At 40.1% G+C, this 6,091-nt stretch overlaps 1 long non-coding RNA gene across 1 annotated transcript in view; it reads right to left on the bottom strand.

Moving 5' to 3' along the window:
- Positions 1-1,403: 1,403 nt before the first annotated feature.
- Positions 1,404-6,091, bottom strand: part of LOC110585759 — a 6,800-nt gene continuing 2,112 nt past the window's right edge. Inside the window, exons 2-3 of the long non-coding RNA XR_002480634.2 lie at positions 4,251-4,442; positions 1,404-1,612 (exon numbers count right to left, since the gene is read on the bottom strand). This is a non-coding gene — a long non-coding RNA (uncharacterized LOC110585759). The remainder of the gene's footprint in view (positions 1,613-4,250; positions 4,443-6,091) is intronic.

Genomic DNA, 6,091 nt, shown 5'->3' with positions numbered 1-6,091 from the left:
TCAAGAATTCTTTCTTGGTAGTCAGCTCCGGACTCCACCCCACTGAACCTCACCTATATTCCCAAATCCCTTCAGGTTTCTGCTCTGATCTGGAAAGGAAACCCAGAGGATTAAGTGGCTCATCCACAATCACAGCTCGAGGAGGTCAAGTGAGTGTCACAAGTCGTCATGATTATGAGCATCAATCTGTCTTGGAGCAAGAAATTTCTATATGCCTCTGGCACCAAAGAGGATTTTGTAAGAAATACGATGTCTGGATGTCATGACTTCTTACTCAACTTTCAAATAATTATAGTTCAAGTATGAGTTCTAGAACTAACTCAGCCAGAAGGGTGAGGGACTCCCTGCCCTCACCAGTGTGCTTGTCCTCCCAGCTGTCCCGGTGATTCCATTTGGCTCAGGACAAGTTCATTAGAACATCTTCTGAGACATAGAGTTGCTTGGAATTGAGAAATCTGCCATGCTTGGACACCTGATTTCCCTCCTGTGTCATGATTTAATGTTAAGACTACATCTGTGCATCACGAAAAGTAGAGCAGATTTTTTAATAAATATTTAATTACTATGCCAAAAAAAAAAAAAAAAAAAAACATGTGAAAGACAAAATGCATGGGACAATTAAGAAGATTATTTTATTCAGTCTATTGCACTAGGGAGAAGGTTCATTAGTAAGGAGCACCTCCAAGCAGAAGCGTCCTAGGACTTCACAGAAGCAGGTGAAGAAGGGAGTTGTGAGAAAGGGTGGAGGGTCCAATATGCAAGCACAGGATGATCCTTCACAATTAGCCATCTCTCAGAACGTAAAAGAGTTGGGAGTTTCTCTGCTTTCCAGGAGCACAGGGCTCAAAGAAAATTCAGTGTGATTATTCCCTTCAAATGTCAGTTGCTGTTGAACAACTCAGAGGCAATCATAAGCCTCCTGAGTGTATGAAGCAGAGCCTAAGAAATTCTATCTGAATGGACTCTTAAATACAGGGAACAAACTGGTGGTGGCCAGAGGGGAGGTGGGAGAGGATGGGTGAAATAGGTGAAGGGGATTAAGAGGTACAAACTTCCAGTTATAAAATAAATAAGTCATGGAGATAAAAAGCACAGCATACAAAATAGTCAATAATATTGTAATAGTGTTGTATGGTAACAGTTGGTGATTACACTTACTGTGATGAGCACTGAGCAATGTATAGAATTATTGAATCAATTCTAACCTGAAACAAATCAAACCTGAAACTAATATATATAAAAAGGGGGGGAGAGCATCTGGATGGCTCAGCTAGTTAAGTGTATGACTCTTGGTTTCAGCTCAGGTCATGATCTCAGGGTCATGAAATAAAGCCCCGCATCAGGCTCCACACTCAGCAGGCAGCCTGCTTGAGATTCTCTCCCTCTGCCCCTGCCCATGCTCTCTCTCTCTCTCAAATAAATAAATAAATCTTTTAAAAAATGAAACTAATATAATATCATTTGCCAATTATACTCCAATAAAAAGAGATAATGAAAAAGAAAACTGGTATCCCGTGGATTCTTGTTGGTGTGGTTCCGGTAAAACCAGTTGAACCATCTTTTGGAAGGTGGCAGGGTCCTGGAGATCAGACATCTTAAAAGAGGGATGGACCTAAATAGGAAAGGGAAATATTAATATAAAAGCTTTTTATAAGTAAAGTACCAGGAGTTGAACCCTGAAAATATCTAATCCAGTAAATTCAAAGAAGTTGGTGGAGGAAAATATTTTCAGTTATGCAGCAGCACTGCTTACTGAGTTTCTGAAAACTCCCACGCTAGATGTCAATGCTCTTAGTGATGTTGTTACTAGCCTTGGTTGCCTCTCATAGCAGGCATGTGTGACCCAAGCCTTTCACCCACTTGTCCAGGGAAATCTAGCTCATGAAGGGTCTGCTGTAGTGGGGAGTCCTTCCAGGTTTATAACAAGTCACCAGGCTTCAGCTCGCAGGGTTTCTCCAGAGCCTGGAGATGAGCCTAGGTCAGATGACCTAGAGACCCAAAACGGATCTGGGTGGTCAGGCTTTGGTCTTGGTGATGCCAAGTCAGGTGGGAAAGAGAGAAACTGTAAACATTCATCAGGAGAGTTGTGGCCAGATGTTGATGGAAACTGGAGGAACTGAAAATTTAGTAAGGACTGACAATTTGGGAAAGGTTAGCAGGATCCAGTCCAAAGTGCAGGTCGGTATCAAAACCGATTCTTCCACACTGTCTGAGAAGTCAACTAAATCTCTACCAGACAAGACAGAGTTTGCATCTCCATCGGTTACCTGCAATTTACAAAAGATGCCAAGTGGCTCAAAGACAATGAAGAGGGCTAGACTCTGAATACCTAGAAGAATGTACTATGAAATGTGTATAGTTTTCTATTGAAACAACTTTTTTCCTTCATCTCCCCACTTTTGATCAAAAACTAATCTCAAAGAAAGACTAGTCTTGACCACAAAATAAGGCTGGCCTCATTAGATTTGACCTGGTTACTTTCACAGGTGCAGCAAGAATGGTCATTTAGGGGCGCCTGGGTGGATCAGCTGGTTAAGCATCTGACTCTTGGTTTCGGCTCAGGTCATGATCTCAGGGCATGAGATCAAGCCCCGTGTAGGCCTCCAAGCTGAGCTTGGAGTCTGCTTGAAATTCTTTTCCCTCCTTCTCCCTCCTCCTCTGCTCCTCCCCCTACTCACACACTCTCTCTCTTTCTCTCTCTCAAATAAATAAAATCTTAAAAAAAAAAAAATGGATGGTCATTTACCACAGGCCTTCCTGAGTTTGCTCTGCTGTCAGTTTTCCATAAGAAACCTCAGGTCGTGCTTTTAAAAGCTTCTTGGTGTGCTCGTTCAGTGCAGACCTGGTACCTCTTTTGTGAAGCAGCAGCTGAGGAGACTGCGGCGCTCACCATGGCTGACAAAAAGCCCAGGGAGTCAAGACTGAGAACAATGATCATATTAATTTGAAGGTGGCAGGGCAGGATGGTTCTGTGGTGCAGTTTAAGATTAAGAGGGAGACACCACTTAGTAAACTGATGAAAGCCTATTGTGAATGACAGGGTTTGTCAGTGAGGCAGATCAGATTCCAATTTGATGGGCAGCCAGTCAATGAAACAGACACAGCTGCACAGCGGGAGATGGACGATGAAGATGCAGTTGATGTGTTCCAGCAGCAGACAGAGGTGTCCACTAAAAAAGGAACCTGCTATTTCACTCCAGACCTCTGTTCCTCCAGACCAAGAAGACATTCTCAACGAGAAAACCACAATCTGGTCCCACCACATCCTGACCACTACAGTAGCATTTTCTCGATTCTTTCATTTTCCCCTTCCCCATTCCTTTATTGTACATAGAGTAACTGTGTGTGTGCACAAGCATACTGCATATTTTTTTAATCTAAATGGCTAATGGTATGTTTGGATCCACCTCAAAAGGAGATGGGATGGGGAAAATACTGGTTCTGTGAAAATAGCCCCTTCTCTCCATTAGTGGCATGCTCAGTCAGCTCTTATCTTTATATTCCACTAAGCTATTTTGCTCTCACTATTTAACAAAAACGAACAACATAAAAACCCTTGCATACCTTGTTTGGTTGGAGAATTTTAATGTTTTACATTTATCATTGTAAAACCAAGGACAATTTGATAACTTTTTTGTACATAGCTGTTACATGTAGGGCTATCTATGTTTAAGTAGGGATAAATTACTCTAAAAGAAATGAATCCTAGACAGCTTTCCCTTCAAGTCAAGTGTCTTGTTTAAATAAACTTCTTATTTAAAAAAAAGAAAGAATAAAAACAGAGGTGGGCGCCTGGGTGGCTCAGTCGGTTAAGCGTCTGCCTTCAGCTCAGGTCATGATCGAGCCCCGTGTTGGGCTCCCTGCTTATCCCTCTCCTCCTCATTTGTGCTCTCTCTCACTGTCTCTGTCATTATCTCTCAAATAAATAAATATTCTTTTAAAAAGAATAAAAATAAAGGGGCGCCTGGGTGGCTCAGTCAGTTAAGTGACTGACTCTTGATCTCAGCTCAGGTCTTGATCTCAGAGTCGCGAGTTCAAGCTCTGCATTGGGCTCCACACTGGGTGTGGCGCCTACTTAAAAAAAATAATAATAATACAAATTTAAAAATAAAATAAAAGCTTCCTGAAGCTAGGAAACCAAGCAAAGAATCCTCCAATACCCACAGAGTTGAGGGAATTCTTCTCTTTTCAAGGTTTCCAAAATATCCTAAAGCTCTTGGGCCTGCCAAGATATGACCTTCCTTACTCACCTACAAGGCCAGGAGACCTGTAAGCCAGGAACGAGGCCAGTGTTCCAAACAGAGTTTTGTAAGCACGGGCTCCACGAAGTCAACCTTAGCTTCTTAAAAGTGTCTGGTCATGTCTGATTAGATGATCATCATTTTCAAATATGGTATTCCAGGCAACACTTTGGGTCCATAGCCACTGTTTCCAATTACTTCCTGTTAACGAGGACAGATTATTACTGAATTTATGACAATAACTTACATTGCTAAGAAAATAAGAGCACTCAGGAAGAGTTTCAAATCTGGAGGGGTCAGGTAGGAAAAAAAAGATGTCATTTACAAATGGTAGATTTCTATTTGTAAAATCATAATCTACTAAGTTGTTATAAGTTGCAGATAACTTAAAAGAAAAATGAGTTTATTATATAGACAAAATAATTATATACATAATTAACCCTATTTTCAAAGAAGAATAGGTAAGAACAAATGTTTTGTGGTTTTCTAGGTATCCTCTAGGAAATTCAAAGACAAGTTTAGGCACAGAAGATACCCTGATGGAGCATAATTCCCAGATAGAACATTCCAGGTGAGACCTTAGAAATTTTATCTTATCTTATTTAATTTATTTTTATCCTTAGCATTCAATATTGGGAAGGCAAAAATCAGAGTTATCAGATTTAAATACTTAAGATAGGAATCAAATCATGGGATGCCTGAGAAACAATATTTGGCTATTCATTTTAGAGTGAAAATAAAACATTAAAACATTTTTAGAAATAAACCTTCAAGATAATATGATTGCAAAGAACCTCGGCCCACATTCCTAAATGAGAAACTTTGTTTTCCCAAATAATCAAAGACATAATAGTCAGTATAAGCCAGAGAAGGCTATTCTGGTGAGATAAATCCTTTTTGTTGCCTAGGTACATTAAATAACAGAATAAATAATCCCGTATTTTGTAGGTGAGGGCATAAACAGTAAAAAAAGGCAACAAGCCCATCAAAGTGAGAAAACTTTGCTAAGATTTTAATTTTTCAAACTTGAGTATTATAAAAATAGGTACAATTCATTTCCAAATTTTGTCTTTCATTTCACTCTTTTATATTCTGGAACAAACAGACACTTTAGACCAATCTCAGGCTATCTGTTCAGGCTGCTATAACAAAATACCATGGACTGAGTGGCTTATAAGCAACAGACATCTATTTTTCACAGTTCTAGAGACAGGAAGTCCGAGATCAGGATGCCAGCATGGTAGGGTGGGGGTCCCCTTCTGGGTCACAGACTTCCCTATCCTCATATGGTGCCAGGGGCTAGGGAATCTCCCCGGAGCCTATTTTATTTTATTTATCTTTTAACATCACAACACTAAGAGAAAACTTTTATTTTAGTGTTTTTTTCAGTCCTCAAATATATATGTATATATGTGAATATGGCGGGGGAGATGCGAGAAATAGGGGAAGGGAACAAAGAGTACACTTACCGTGATGAGCACTGAGTAATGTATAGAATTGTTGAATCACTATATGGTACACCTGAAACTAATATAACCCTGTATGTTAATTATACTTCAATTAAAAAAAGAAAGAAAGAAGAAAGGAAGGAAAGAAAGGAACGAAGGAAGGAAAGAAAGGAACGAAGGGAGGGAGGGAGAGGGAGAGGGAGAGAGAGAGAGAGAGAGGGAGAGAGAGAGAGAGGGAGAGAGAGAGAGAGAGAGAGAGAGAGAGAGAGAGAGAAAGAGAGAAAGAGAGAAAGAGAGAAAGAGAGAGAGAAAGAGAGAAAGAGAGAAAGAGAGAAAGAGAGAAAGAAAGAAAGAAAGAAAGAAAGAAAGAAAGAAAGAAAGAAAGAAAGAAAGAAAGAAAGA

Source organism: Neomonachus schauinslandi, chromosome 3 (genome assembly GCF_002201575.2).
Source record: "Neomonachus schauinslandi chromosome 3, ASM220157v2, whole genome shotgun sequence".
In the NCBI taxonomy this organism is placed as follows: Eukaryota; Metazoa; Chordata; class Mammalia; order Carnivora; family Phocidae; genus Neomonachus; species Neomonachus schauinslandi.
The sequence above is the reverse complement of the archived record's forward strand: the minus strand, read 5'-3'. Positions and strand labels throughout refer to the sequence as shown.